We start from the raw sequence: 15272 nt of genomic DNA, 5'->3' as shown, positions 1-15272 counted from the left end.
CTCCAATTGAGGACAGATCAGCTCTGGTTAATTATATATCATTAATCTTGCTTCTAATAGTTAGAATCTTTTCATTGATTAAGTTCATGAAGTCATTACTTCTGAGGTCTATATGAATACACAGCTCCACAGAGCTGAGACTCTCTGACAGCCTGGCTACAGTGCTAAAGATAAACCTGTTTTTTTTTTTTTCTCTATTACTGATGAGTAATAGGCTGCTCTGGCATTATGACGAGCCTTCTTATATGTTTTAACAGTATCTCTCCAAACTAAGAGTGATTCTTCCAAATTGGTGGAACGCTATATGCTTTCAAGCTTTCTTGATGTTTGCTTTAGTTTCCAGGTCTGAGGGTTATACCAGGGAGCAAACCTCCTTTGTCTCACCATACTATAACTAAACCCACATTCTTAATAACACTAAGGGGCTTTAATGTAATGTAACTAGGGCTGTCAGCGTTAACGCGCTAATCTATGCGATTAATTTGGCCGCGTTAACGCACTAAAATATTTTAGCGCAATAAACGCAATTATTATTATTTTTTTTAAACCGCGGCAGTACGGTTTGACACTGTTTCCGTTTTTAAAACAATTATTTCTCCGCGAAAATAAGGAGCAGAAATCAGTTTAACTCGTGGATGAATCAGTCGGGTTTCCTCCTGCTCCTCCTTCCTCCCGTCTCCCCCTCTGATACACAGAGGAACGAAGGGGCGACGTGTCAGGTGACGCGGCGCGGAAAGAACTCGTCACACGAAACCTTCAACGTGATTTGTCAATCCGTTTGTCTGTCAACATTTCGGGAAAAAAACAACCAATGAACACTCAGTAAATCACAAAGGACCTCCCACCTCACAGGTGAGGCTCATTTAGCAGCCTGTCAGTCAGAGAACCAGAGAACATGGCGTGAGGACATTGAGCCTCATTTCAGAGCTGAGATTGTTCTGGAATGTTTGATGTATAACACGTGTGGGTGTGTCACATGCAAAAGACTTTAGACGGTGAATTTAATTTATTTTGTAAAATGTATAAAATTCCCCCAGGCTCCAGAGGGTTAACGTGACATATTTGAATGTCAGTCAGTCACCAAGGCCACTGGTTCTGCTGCTGTTCAATGTTAAAGATGACAGGACCAATGGGGTCTCAATATACTTCTTTTTTTTTACTAATCTGATGTTTCACTGAAGAAACAATTTATCATCCACAATATTAAATACCTCACTGGCACTGTATATGTAGGAGCCTCTTTGAAAACACAGCTCTGTGTGAAGTTTTGTCTTTAAAAAGAAGGAAACAACTTTTAATCGCGATTAATTAATCTCAATTTCAAAATGTGCGATTAATTAGTTAATTGTTTTTAATCGATTGACAGCCCTAAATGTAACACATGTATTTAGTTATAAACATGATGTACAGTCCCTTGGTACCTACACTATAACATTCTCTGTACCCAGTACATGTTTACACAGCTCTGGAACAATCAGTATAACTACATATTTCACTAATGTATTGCCAAGTACAAAAGATCCACTCCACTATAAACACTTGATGAAAACTGAAGTGTTTCGTTGCATGTGAAGTGTTTGCTCTGCTGGAAACGGCATTGTGGGAGAAATGGGATTCTTGATCCAAAACTCCGACAAGCCTCCTTTATTACCTGCAGTTCAACTAATCTGAACACATACGACATCCCTGACCCAGGATCTCACATCAAGAAAAACTCTCATGAAATAGATAGAAAGATAGATATATACTTTATTAATCCCCAAGGGGAAATTTGTCAAATAGAAAAAAAACTTTCACTGGGGAAAAAGGGAAGAAACCTTCAGGAGAGCAACAGAGAAGGATCCCTCTCCCCGGATGGACAGAAGCATGTGTACAGAAGGAAGAATTACAGTTTGTGTTGTTGATTATCTTTTATTGACTTCTGTTTCTTTAAATTGCAAATCAGGAAAAATGTCTACATGTTTTGTTGAATAAGATGAATAGTTTAAAAAAAATGCTTGAAGATTAAGAATAACAGATTTTCACAGTCGATTTGAGTGAGGTAGGGTGTAGTTATAATTGCATGCAATCGTGAGCGAATGGAGGTGAGTCTACTTTATCACAACTTCCAACAACACATGTTGTGAAAAATATTCAAATGTTGTAATTAAAGATCCACTTCATATATCCTCAGGGTGGTATGAGAGCAAAGAACAATCAAAATGGGGTTATTTCAATGGAGGAATGAATGCATGTGAAGACCATGCATTGATACTCTGCATATATAGGGTTTGTTGCTTGATAATGGCAATGAAAGAGATTCACCATCCCATGACTATGAATATTCAAGCCCAGTCGCGAAGCAAATTACATCTATATTGGGCGATTCTGTACTTCAACATTTAGGTAATTAAAAGAGTAAAGTGTTCAAAAGAGTCTGGATGGAGCTCGGTGTTTTGTGGAAGAAGTCTCAACACTAGTGATGCATTTAAGAGGATTTATTTGACATTCATTTCTAGTTGCTTTAAAGCCCAGCTGTGGCCATCATTCAGATGTCTCCTCATATCTTCAGCCCACAGTCTGCCTCCAACAGTTTCTGTCGACCTCCAATAATCAGACAACCAATCTAACGTCTCGCAAATAAGATTAGTACTTACAGTCTCCATTTAGTGAGCTTAAAGCTCCCAGTTAGTGTGTTGTTCTCACTCACCACCCCGATGGCATGCTCTTCCCTGCTCAGCATTTGAAAAGAGACCGAGCTTCGCGCCAAGAGAGATAACAGCTGCCTTCTGCTTCCGGTTTAGAGCTATACCCCCGGTTTTAGACTTCAGAATAAGAGCCTAAACAGGAAGCCAGCTAGGATCTCAAGGGAAACGCACCTCTACCATAATAAAACCAGTCTCATTCATACTATCCACATTATGATAACAATAAACCTCATAAAATCAACATTACAGTTACAAATATAATGCAGTGATCATACTTGTCTATGCTTCTTAATACATTAATCAGAATATTCCTCCCTAATATCCACTATGTAAATTATCTTTCTATATGTATTATTTAAAACATGAGACTTCCTTATTTACATGTGCAAGTGTACATAACATCCACTACAACCTAACATAATGTATAATGACAACTTTGGTGCCAGTGCAGGTATAAGTGTACCATATGTATGTAGCAAAGTGGAGGTTGGGAGGTGGATGGGTATGTGGTATGTCTGACTTTCATGCAGGAGACCAGAATTTGCATATTGTCACGGATCTGCATTAATGTATGTTAATGAATGTTAATGATGAACCGTCACCTTAACCCTGCCTAACAAATTTAATGCCAAATACGGAAAAAAGTTAAAGAAACAAGAAAAAACTTTGGTCAAACATAATCCTGGTTTTTGCAGAATTGCCCAACAGTGAAGTTTTCGTCATGTGATGGAATTGCAATATCTAAACCAAATGCCATGCATATTCTTGAGTTTTATCTACCCTTTTATGGAACAAATTGTTGAAAGGGCTGACTGACCAACATATCCAAGTTGATATTATGATAATAAATAACAAGTCAATGATCTTAAGGTTAATGCTACTTACAATACACCAATCTTAATATGGTTACTTCTATACAATTTAGCCAACTAAATTACTGTTGTTCTTCAGCTTGGATGATGCGAAAAAAATACCATCCAAATAATCAGCGGCCTGGTGGAAGCCAATGCTTTATAATGGAAAGAGGCTACCCAAGTTTGTTTTCAGCTAATGTGTTATGATGTTACTCTTTTGGGGCTTTGGCTTTTAACTGTGGCTCAGTGGTAGAGCAGGGTCCTTCAATCAAAGTGTTTGCTAGCCCATGTGGATGCGTCCTCGTGCAAGAAACCTAACCCCAAGTTACCCCCGTAGCTTTAACCACTGTGTGTAAAATGTTGTACAAATGTTTATTAGTGCCACCTTGCATGGTAACTCCTCCCATCAGTGTATGCATAGTTGTGTTCTCTTTCATGGATTGTAGAAATTTGGATCATGGTCCATGCCTACTACTCATTATTCATAATTTCTGTCATATTCATTGAATATGTTGTAACTCTGATACATTGTCCATTCGATTGCTTCTGTCCATTTCTCTTCTTTGTGGAGTTGTTACTGATTCAACGTGAGGTCTTGGGACAGGGATGTAGTATGTGTACAGATTGTAAAGCCCTCTCAGGCAAATTTGAGATATGTGATTTTGGGCTATACAAAATGAACTAAATTAAAAAGTTTGAATGCGTAAATGATGACATTAAGCATCTTTGAATAGCCATAAGACTAGAACAAGTACAGTTCATTTATGTAAGCTAAGTAAGTTCATTGTGACTGATTGTGTGTAACAAAGGAAAACTAGTTAAGAGTTACAAACTGGATGTAGACTTATTAAAATATGGGTTTCACTAGCACAAGGAAGTTTTTATTAAACTTTTTCTATGAATAACAGATCATACAAGATATGTTGTATCCCTCAGTGGCCTTGAGTGATCGATTCTACCTGTTATAAGATTCCAGAAATCACTCAATAGAATAAAAAATAAAACCTGTTTGCTGGCAAAATAAAGTATTGAATATTTGTTAAGAATACGGGGGTTGAGGAGGTTGTCATCTGCAGAACAGAGGCGGGTGGGAGCGTACCGGTGTAAGAGGTCAGAAAGTCATGAAGGGGTTCAGTGTTGTGAAGGGCTGTGTAGGTGATGAGGAGAATCTTCAACATGGATTATTTGCGATAGGGGAGCTTTTGAAGGACTGAGGTAATGTGGTCTCTGGTGGAATAGGGGCATCTGGTCTCTGGTGGACTAGGGTGATGTGGTCTCTGGCGGACTGAGGTTATGGTCTCTGGTGCGGGAGTGGAAGAGAAAACAAACAGCTGAATTCTGGATGTATTGCAATATGTTGATGGTGGATTTTATGTACAGGATGCTGTTGCAGTAGTCCAGTCAGGAGGTGATGAAGATAAGGATGAATGTTTCTGCCTCTGAAGAGGAGAGGATGGGGCATAGAAAGGTGATGTGTTTTAAGATGAAAGAAGGCGATGTTTGTGATGTGTTTGACGTGGTGTTCAAAGAAGAGGGTTGTATCAAAGATGACACCAAGGTTACAGATGTATGTGGAAGCAGAAAACAGAGGTGACATCGAGGCACAGGGAGAAGTTGTGGTGCGATTTGAGGCTGACGATGAAGATGATGATGATGATGATGATTCGCTGAGGAAGTTGGCTTGCATGCAGGTCTTTATATATGTGAGGCAGTTGGTGATGGTGGAGTAGGTAGTGGGTGTGGTAGATTTGGTGGATATATAAAGATGTGTGTCGTCGGCGTAGAAGTGAAAGTGAAGACCATGGTGTATTATGTTGCCAAAGTTACAAGTAGAGAATAGCAGAGTACTGAACTTTGGGGGATACTTTGAGGACCACTTTGAGTGACTGGGGCTGTCTCAGACTTGGATTTATTGATGAATTTTTGGGGGTCGGAGAGGTATGATTTGAACCAGGGGAGGGCTGTGCCAGCAATGTGGAGAAATCAGTGGCGGCTGGCCAATAGAGGGGCATGGCGCAGGCTGTTTCTGCGCTGTATAAATGAAAATGAATGTAAGTTAGTCCTGATGAGCAGGTGTCTTTTTACATGGTAGCTCCTCCCATCACTGTGTGAATGGGTCTGAATGGGTCAATGATGTCATGTAGTGTTAAAGAGCTTTGAGTGGTTGTATGACTAGAAAAGATCTATACAAGTACCGTGTATTTACCATTTAATAAAAGCCATCACAGACCAGAATTTAGGCGCTTGTACCTTCAGCTGTATTGCACTTTGCAACGTTGGTGTCACCCAAATGTTTCGCTTGATTTGTATATTTGATTTTTCTGCTCAACACTTCTGGCTAGGATGCTGTGAAATTGTATTGAGATATTCATGATCCCTAACTTTAGTGATTAAATTTAGTGCATCAAATCTGATGAGAATTCCATGAAGTTGGGTATGTTCATTTTCCACAACCTGAGCTTTCCTCTGAGCGCCTCCATCTAGTCATATTATGGTGTATAACAAACAATATGATAACGTGATATGACATCATGATGAAGTGATATGATGTCATAATAACGTGGTATTATGAATATGCCCATCTAAATGCTGCCAAGCAAACTATAACACCCCTGCTAGATAGCTTTAGAGATGACATGCTTTTCTTTACTACATATTAATAGACTATATGTTTACCATAATTATGTATTGTTTTCGCTGACCTAATCAGTTGATGCTTCACACTTTACCGAGAGTGATTGATCCATAAAGCATCACCACATGTATAATAAATTACTAATTGTGAGCATCACAAAAATGGTCAACTATATAAATATAAATACACATTCTGTGCTCTCATTTAAATATATTTCTGAATAAATACAACATCTTTCTCTCATATCGTATCATGGGACCTCTTGTACATGATTGGTGTCGGCTGTGACATTGATGAATGGCTGTGCATTGCTCATTTGAAGAGTTTGCACGAGAGATATCTTTGACTGGACCAGTAAGCCCAGTTATATATTTAGGTTGGTCAGCTCATGGCCAATACTACAGGTATACAGTGTATCCAAAATATCAAACACAAGCACATGTTTTAATGACAAACAGCAATATGTACTTAATGCAACCGTCCCAAGCTAAGACATTGATAACATTTGGTGGAAGCTGAGATCTTCTTTTGTTTTGCTTTGCAGATTTTCCTGTGCTGCTTCCTGTTGTGATATATAGAGTCGAGGACTTACAACATTGGGTAACTCCGCTGGAATTCACAGAAAGAACCAAGAACAGAGGTATGCATGCACAGACACAAGCATATAGTCATGTAGACACAGTGACTGTGAGGGTTAACACAACTGCATAAAAAACACGGTTTTTGGATCTATCACAGCGCAGCTGTTGCGCGCGCAGATATCTCCGCCGGGGAAGGGCGGATTTTAAAGAACGACACGTCTTTGAATCCTTAGAGCCAATAGAATCGATTGGTACCAAGCAAAACAAGATTGACAGCACTGTGAGCCAAAAGGAGACAGAGAGGCGTCGCCATATTTGAAATGTGAAATCTGATTCGCTGAAATTGAACTTCCTCACAGCTGACTAAAAACCAGGCGGACTTTTGGGGAAGCGTCATAAAGGGACATACACACACACTGAAGCCATGCCAGCTGGAATGCAGAGGAGAGAAACGTTTTTTCTTCTTCTCAAGAACAAAAGCAAGTTGAATTTGCTGGCTGTAAAGCTATGACGCGATTACTATTTCTGTGTCCTTTGGCTCATATCTCTGTGATACTTTGGTGCAAAAAGATTATGTAAAGATATTTAGAATCTGTGTGAAGTCCTCTTGCCTTCTAACATCTCTTTTTTTATGATTGCACGAAGCTTCATGTCGCTAGTTCCGTAAACGTTCTGAGTGGGCCGACACCTGATACAATTATGATTATGATATTTACATTTTTATTTCAGTTGGTGTTTGAGTTGTGTTGAAGTGGCTCACTGATACTTATAGCCCAAAATTCTTCACTTTAGCCCCAACGCAGGTGCGTTGGGGCTAAAGTGAAGAATTTTTAACACTGGGGAATTAACTCTAAAAAAATTACACCAACACTGGGGGCTATTTACTCTTGCTAGTGTTGTAATAACTCTGAAAGAGTTAATATACTTTGACACTGAATTTTTAACACTGGAGAATTTACTGTGTGGTGTTCAATACATCCAAATACATCAGCCTGTGGCTTTACAACAGTGACAAAACCACTTAAAACAAAGTGGTGTGTGTCCTGTGCATTATGGAAATTGTCCTCTTGTCACTCCTGAGCTGTTGCCTGGCAGATATCTCCGCCAGGGAAGGGTGGGTTTAAAAATATGACATGTCTTTGGAATCGTTAGAGCCAATAGAATCGATTGGTATCAAGAAAGACAAGATTGACATCACTGTGAACCAATAAGATCCAGAAAGGCATCGCCATTTTTTAAACGTGAAATCTGATTCGCTGAAATTTAACTTCCTTCCAGCTGATTTTCACACAAACGTACGCCATATTTTTTAAAGTGACATACACATTGAACGTATGTCAGTTTGAATCGATGGCCGAAAATATTGTTTTCTTCTTCTAATCCACAAAATGAGACAGCATTAGCTGACTGTAAAGGATGAAGCGATTCATGGCTGTGTTCTTTTGCTCATATCTCCGTGATGCTTTGGTGCAGAATGATTCTGTCAAGATATTCAGAACCTGAACTCTTGCTTTCTAACATTTAGTTTTTTCTGATAGCACGTAGCTACATGTCGCTAGTTCCGGAAACGTTCAGAGTCTGTCGTCTCCGACAAAATTATGATTATGATATTTGAATGATTATTTTAGTTGGTGTTTGAGTTTTTATTGAAATTACTAATTCTTATAGCCCAAGTTGTGTTCTTTATTTTGATGTACAACATCAATATATCTCATGTTTATTATAATGAGTTCAACCACAATGTCCAAAAAGTTTTGGCTTTGGGCTTAAAGGGCAACGCACTCTCAGTGGCAGACACACTAGATCTGTTTCAAAAGGTGATTGTATCATTTCACATACGTCAAGCTCTTTTAGCAAGGCAGATTTAGTTACTTACTTACTTACTTACTTACTCACTTACTTGTGGAATGCTATACCATCACACACCAAAAAAATGCACATACAAAACATTCCAACATAGCCTTAATGGCCTGTTGCCAATCATGTGTCCTGCTTGCTTGTTTGGTGTATATGTATGTTATGTGCCTCAGTAATATGTATGTGCTCATACTGTAGGTACACCTTTCTTTGGCTTATATGTGAATTGTTTTTGTTCATTTGTTACTGTCTGTCTATCGATTAATCTTAGTTGCATTATGTTATTAGAATTGTGGTAATTTCCAGCTGCCTTACAACAATCTGGTCTGGGACCACAGATGAAAATTAGTCTCTGGCTAACTCGGACTCACTTACAGTTTCACTGTTGATTGCTGTCCATTGTCCCTTTAAAATAAACAATTACATTAAATTTAAAGAGTAAGTGGCCTAAGCAACTTCCTTATGGAACCCCATAGCTAATGTATCTAAAGTCTGATAAACTACCATGATAAAACACTTTGCGATCTCTCCCACGAAGAGAGTGGCATAAGGCTGAATCCATCAGCAGAGACATTAAGATTTTTTAGCCTATAATACAAATAACACAAAACAGTAACAAGTTAAATGGAAAGAGTAGGGCTCAATGACCCAACTCAATTTTAGTGCATTAATAGATACGTATATAACAACACACATATAACAGTACTGTATGTATTATAAAAGAAAAGTAGCAAGTGTATTGTTTTTTAAATAAAATGAAAGATGTGTTAGGGTATGGAGGAAAACATCCTGGGGATGTGAGTCAGTGGAGATCCTGGTCTTTGTTCATGAACCTGACTGCAGCTGAAAAGAAACTGCTGAAAAGGTCTTGCTCCTGATGGACCACAGCCTCCTGCCAGAAGGAAGGGGCTTGAACAGTTTGTGTCCAGGGTGAGAGAGTCATCTTTCTTATCCACTTCAGGGTCCTTGAAGCGAACAAGTCATGGATGGTAGGCATTGCAGCCAGTCACCATCTGGTCCTCTGCAGCATATCAGACACTGATGGAGAAGCAGAGGATGGACTCAATGAAGGCTGTGTAGATGTGCACCATCATTGTTTTTCAGCTACCTCAGAAAGTGCATGCTCTGCTGAACCTTCTTGGTGATAGATGTGTAGCTCCCATTGGAGGACCTGAGTTATGGTGGAGCTCAGGAAGAATGTTGATGGGGGATTCACACAGGCTGATAGAAATCCACAACCATCTCCACTTTTTCGCTCCTGATGAGTCGTTTGACAACATGTGTTGTAGCCTCTGCCACCAGTCTATGAATGGGTGTAAACCATTTTGAGTTGTCGCTAAAATTATGTAAGTGCAATATGAATCCAATCCATTTACCATTCCTGTGTCCAGAGAAGAAATTGCTCAATCAGAGTGATTAGTAATGGTTTGTAATACTCCCCTCATCGTTTCTCACATACATTTATGAAACCACATGTAGATTGAACTTCACTAACGGTATATTCCCTTGTATGAACCATGCCTGACCACATGAAGTTGAATGCACCCAAAACACACAGAATGTGACCGGTTGGGTGCAGGGCTCCACCTGTAGCTACTCTCAGTAATATGTCAGGTTTGTGGTGTAAGCCGGATGTCATTACGCAGACTCGGCATGGTTTCGTTAAGACATTTCAGACCTAGTGATTGGATCTCAATGGGGACATTGCAGTTAATAATACCAAGTGCAAATGTAATCATGTCAAATCATATTGAGATATGGTCTTGAGAAAAAATGCTTTTTATTTTATTTCCTTCAATTAAAGACTCTAAAATACTTTATTTTTTAAATGCAATGCCCCAAATAATCTGGATGTAGCAGAATGTAGATAGTGAAAGGTTTGAAGAGACAAAGTGGCCTTCCAACACAATGAATGATGTCCGTGCTGGGCATGATGTCAGTGCCTCTGTCCAGAAGAATGACAAATTGTGGCACTGCTACCGCTGTGGCATTGACGTTGGTTTGGAAAGCTATGACACAATTTTGTGTGCTAGAATGTCACACAGTTAACCTGCTCAGTAATCCAGCCACATGTCGTTATTTTGTGAGGTGTTGGCACTGTTGTGTTTACTTGTTCCATTGTTACAGACTGTTTTCCTAATTTTACTGCAGTTCTCAGTCTCTTCACTGTGTGTAAAGAAGTTTGCCGTCCTTTGACTAGTACATACATGTATTATTATCAAGGTCTTGGGAATGCATTTCCTACCTACAGCTAATCCCCAGTGTTTGGGATACATCAAAATTAATGGCAATCAATATTTCACTAATGTGTGTTGAATACATGAGTTGATGAAGTGCGAGTAATACTTGCCAACTTTAGGAAGTTGAAATCCCTGTAACTATCATTAAATGGGTCACAGACATTAATGGGTTAATTTTCTTCTGACTTTGGTTCTTAACATCGAGAGGTTAGTTCATGAATTTCATTCACTTTTCTGTCATTCGCTCAGGTAGGTTTATTTCATACTGTGTGAAATGTATTGTTCTTTGAATCTGCATGACTTCGATCGTAATATGAACTCGTCTTTTATTATCCATGCCCAGTAAATGTAACATTAACCAATACACTCCTTTTATTAATCACACTCAAAACAAAAATAGAAAACTGATGATTTTTCAAGATGCATGAATATGTTTAGGCCTATGAAAAACATCTGATGTGAACACATCTAATTAACTATGAAATCCTGATCCTCTTTTTACCATCTCTGCTAATCTTTCATTTACAGACTCGAATCTCTTCTGCAATTCTCTTCTGCTAATGTAGATTATGTTCTTACTCGCTCTCGGTAAACACCACCATTTTATATCTTCACAGCTAAACTGGAAAACTGCTGAGAAGCAGTGTCTCAAACTGAGCCAGGCCTTTAAACACTGACCTTCTTTAACATTTGTTACATCTAAGCGCACTGCTTTGCTTTTAACTCAAACTAAAATGTAAGTACAGAAAACGATGTGTCCCAAAACAGTTGTGGAACCTATTGTTCAGTCTGTTACATCACACAATATTATAACTAGGAAGTGAACAGAACAGAATGGATCTTGTGAGGTCATGCTGTTCATCTGATGAATGTAAGGGGTAGGCCAATCGTGTTTGTCAGACTCATGTCTTCTCCAGCTGGCTTTCTCTCTCTCCATCACTTTTCTCTCCCTCAAAGCACTTCACATGAGAAGCAAATGCGGTGCCTTTCAGAACAATCATTAAAAAATCATTATCATCTCTCATCTCTCCCTGACCTTTCACTCAGTAAGCGGGGCAATCATTTGGAATTGAAAAGTTCACAGACATCTATCAATCGGTCCATCAAAGCATATTTCTAAATGCACTTTTAATATCAGAAAGAAAATGTGTTTTGATGAAAAATCTGATCATAAGTTAAGCATAGTAAAATGTATAATGCATAGATGGTTGTAGAGTTAATACCACAATAGTTAATTGTGAGAAATCAAGGCCTTCCTATGAAATGCGCTGGTTTATATATTCATATCTATCTTTTTAGCTACATTTTAAGGGCAGTCAGACCACAGAGTTAAATATTTTGACGACTAGCGGATATGTAACAAAATAATCAGAACCCAACTCAACCCATCTCCCAGTTTTCTTCAGCACATGTGGCTGCTGGCTCAAGTCAACAACGGTTGTCATGTGTGCTGGGAAATTGTAAAGCAGGTCTTGGTTTCGAGGTGGTCTTTGCCGTCTGAAGTCAAATGTTCTCTTCTCCGGCCGATCACTGACTCCTAGTCAAATATTTTGAAAATGATCCCAGTTTATGCCATGAAAAATGTAGCAGTCTGTTGTTCACAGAAGAAGAAGTTCTTGCTGACGAGATGTTCTGTGTAGAAGGTGGGGTACAGGTGGTCTGGGTTTCCTGTCGACTGTGGCACAGGCATTAATGTTCACAAGAAGAGGAATCTTAATGGACAAAGTCAAGATAATCCCCGACATCTTCAGCAGTTAGAAATTCCCACTTGTCAAGGTTGTTTCTGATATACTAAATACTAGCAAGTTAGCATGGATTATATCATAATTTTCATTTGGGATGTCTTGTGAGAGCTGAATTTAGAAGCCATGAAAACAATGAGAAAAAATGATGAACCATTGGATTAATTTTTTCAAGAGCGATAATGAATCTGTTTTAATAGAATAAAATAAATTTTTCATTGTATGTCCTAATTCACTGCCATCTATAATGTCTCCTCAGTCTCATACTTTCTTTATTTGTTTATTACATTCTCCTGTAATATTCTCATCTGGCAGCCATGTTACTTAACACCATCCATCAGACACTGCTGGGCAATTAGTGTGACTATTAACCTAAACTATAAGTATTGATTGATCTGTTGCCGCTCACACTGTAAAAGCTCCTATTGCTCATCACGCTCATTCTGTTTTCTAATCAAAGTGATAAATCAAACATATTGGATGATTAACCTATTCAATTTCAATTGATTGATTCATTGAAGAGTCTCACTTTGTTGCATGTTTGGATGATGCCTAAAGGCTGTTCTTTTTCTTTTGGAGACCACTGTTCCTTTCTTATTTATCTTATTATTAATTAAAATATTAATTGTGCCGATTAAAATAAAGCAATCTATGTATTGGCATGCCTGATTGGTTTGGGTTATATTACTACATCATATTTCCAATACATCAGCCCAGTATTGACCTTTTATTAAATAATGCCAAGACTTAAAAAATATGATGGATGACGTTATAAGTATTATTTCATCATAATAATCTTTGCTTTGGATGGTGAGTGTGATATAAATAGAGAAATGGAAAAGCACAGGACTCACCAGATAGACTGGTTTATTTTACCACCAGCTTATTAACTGCTTAATTATTGTGGTAGTTACTGTAGAAACATAGATTCCGAATCAAATCAATCTGTTAATACCACTATTACATTATACCTTTATTTCTGTTTGTATTCAATGTTTGTTTTAACACATACTGGTACAAAACTATTGAATGTTAAAGCAAAAAGTATTCACAACACATATAAGAAAAATACGATGAGTAAGATAAACCAATTTAGCTGATTCCCACCATCGATCCATTTGCCCTGCAGCATTTAGGTTTGGGATTGTGGGTCCCTCCAGTGACACCAGCATCATGTTGTCCATTATCTCTTTCAGTGGTGTCCTTCAATCTGTCTTTATTCTGCTCACGTAGCTGAATCCCCCCTCACATGCAGCTCACCATTTGGAAATGGATAATTACATGAATCGCAAAAAATAAAGCGCAAAAAATAAAGCGAAAGAAATAAAGCAAAACAGAATTCTGTTCTGGAACTTTTACTTCTTCGTCACACCTCTCCCTTCTTCTGGCAGAACTACACTCATGTCTGCTTTTGCCTCCACATATTATTGTCTTCTTCTGCTCATTTTTCATAAAGTTTTCATACATTATCACTGGATTGATGTCCATATCTTGATTGTTTCATAAAAGATCTGATAAGGCTTTGATATTGGCCTTCTTTATCATCATGCCTGTTAATGTATCCGACTTCTGTTAGTATGAAGCCTCCTCCTCGACCATGAAATCAATAACAGTCTTTACCAATTCATAGGGAAATTAATTTTATTTGGAAATAATCTGAATGCATTGTTGTAGTGAATACTCAGCATATCCCAGAATTCTACATTCAGTTTAAAAGGTTTCGTATTTTGCAAACTATTACGAATTATTTTAAACAATACTCTAAGTTTATTTAGAATAGATTGAATGAACAATAAACTATTGCCAAACATAATAAACCAAAAAAATAAATAAGAATTCCAACCCAGAAAGGCACAAAAATAATCTAAACTTGACCGGATGCAGATTTATTTTTTCATTAAATAGTGGCTCATTATTGTTGGCATGTTTTGTATAGAAGACTAGCTACTTTGATAACAGTTTTCTGAGATTATGAAGCTGTCTTAATTTTATTTTTTACGCATAAGATTGCCATTATGGGCTGTAAACACAGTCAGACAGTTTCACCACTTTTTTATAAGGCTAAGAACATTTTGAGGTGAATTCATAATATATATTAATATATAAGGTGTAATTAAATTAACGACTTTTATCTTGTTATATGTATATTTAAGATGCTCTGTGGGATTGTTTCTCTTCACTTCAGAAATACTGAGGGTTATTTATTTAGATTTTGGACAATACAAGAAAAATATATAGGACAAAGATGCATAAAATAATGTCATGTCATTTTTTTATTTTTATGTGCCAGCTTTTGTTGTTGACAAAAGGTTCACCACTCATCCCCCGTCACTGAGATCAAATTACAGCAGTGCACTTGAATACAGCATTCTCAGCCTGCTCATTACAGGACGTCATTGTGCAGTAATGCTGCCTCTGGTTGGAAGCTGCATACATTCTTCAGGACAGAGTTTTTAAGAAAGTCTGCAGATATGCAATCAGTTTTTATGTCAGATGCCAAGATTATATTGTCATGTTTTTTATGTAGTGTCCATACAAACATATATCTCTTTTTTCATGGAGGCAAAAAGGGAGAACAATGAAATAATATTACCTGTCTTTTCCATTTACTGTAAACTAACAATGCAACGCTGTAGGAAATATTTCACATTTTTAATATTCTTTTCTAAATCTTAC

This window comes from Pseudoliparis swirei, chromosome 24 (assembly GCF_029220125.1).
Source record: "Pseudoliparis swirei isolate HS2019 ecotype Mariana Trench chromosome 24, NWPU_hadal_v1, whole genome shotgun sequence".
Classification (NCBI taxonomy): Eukaryota; Metazoa; Chordata; class Actinopteri; order Perciformes; family Liparidae; genus Pseudoliparis; species Pseudoliparis swirei.
Note: the sequence above shows the minus strand (reverse complement) of the source record.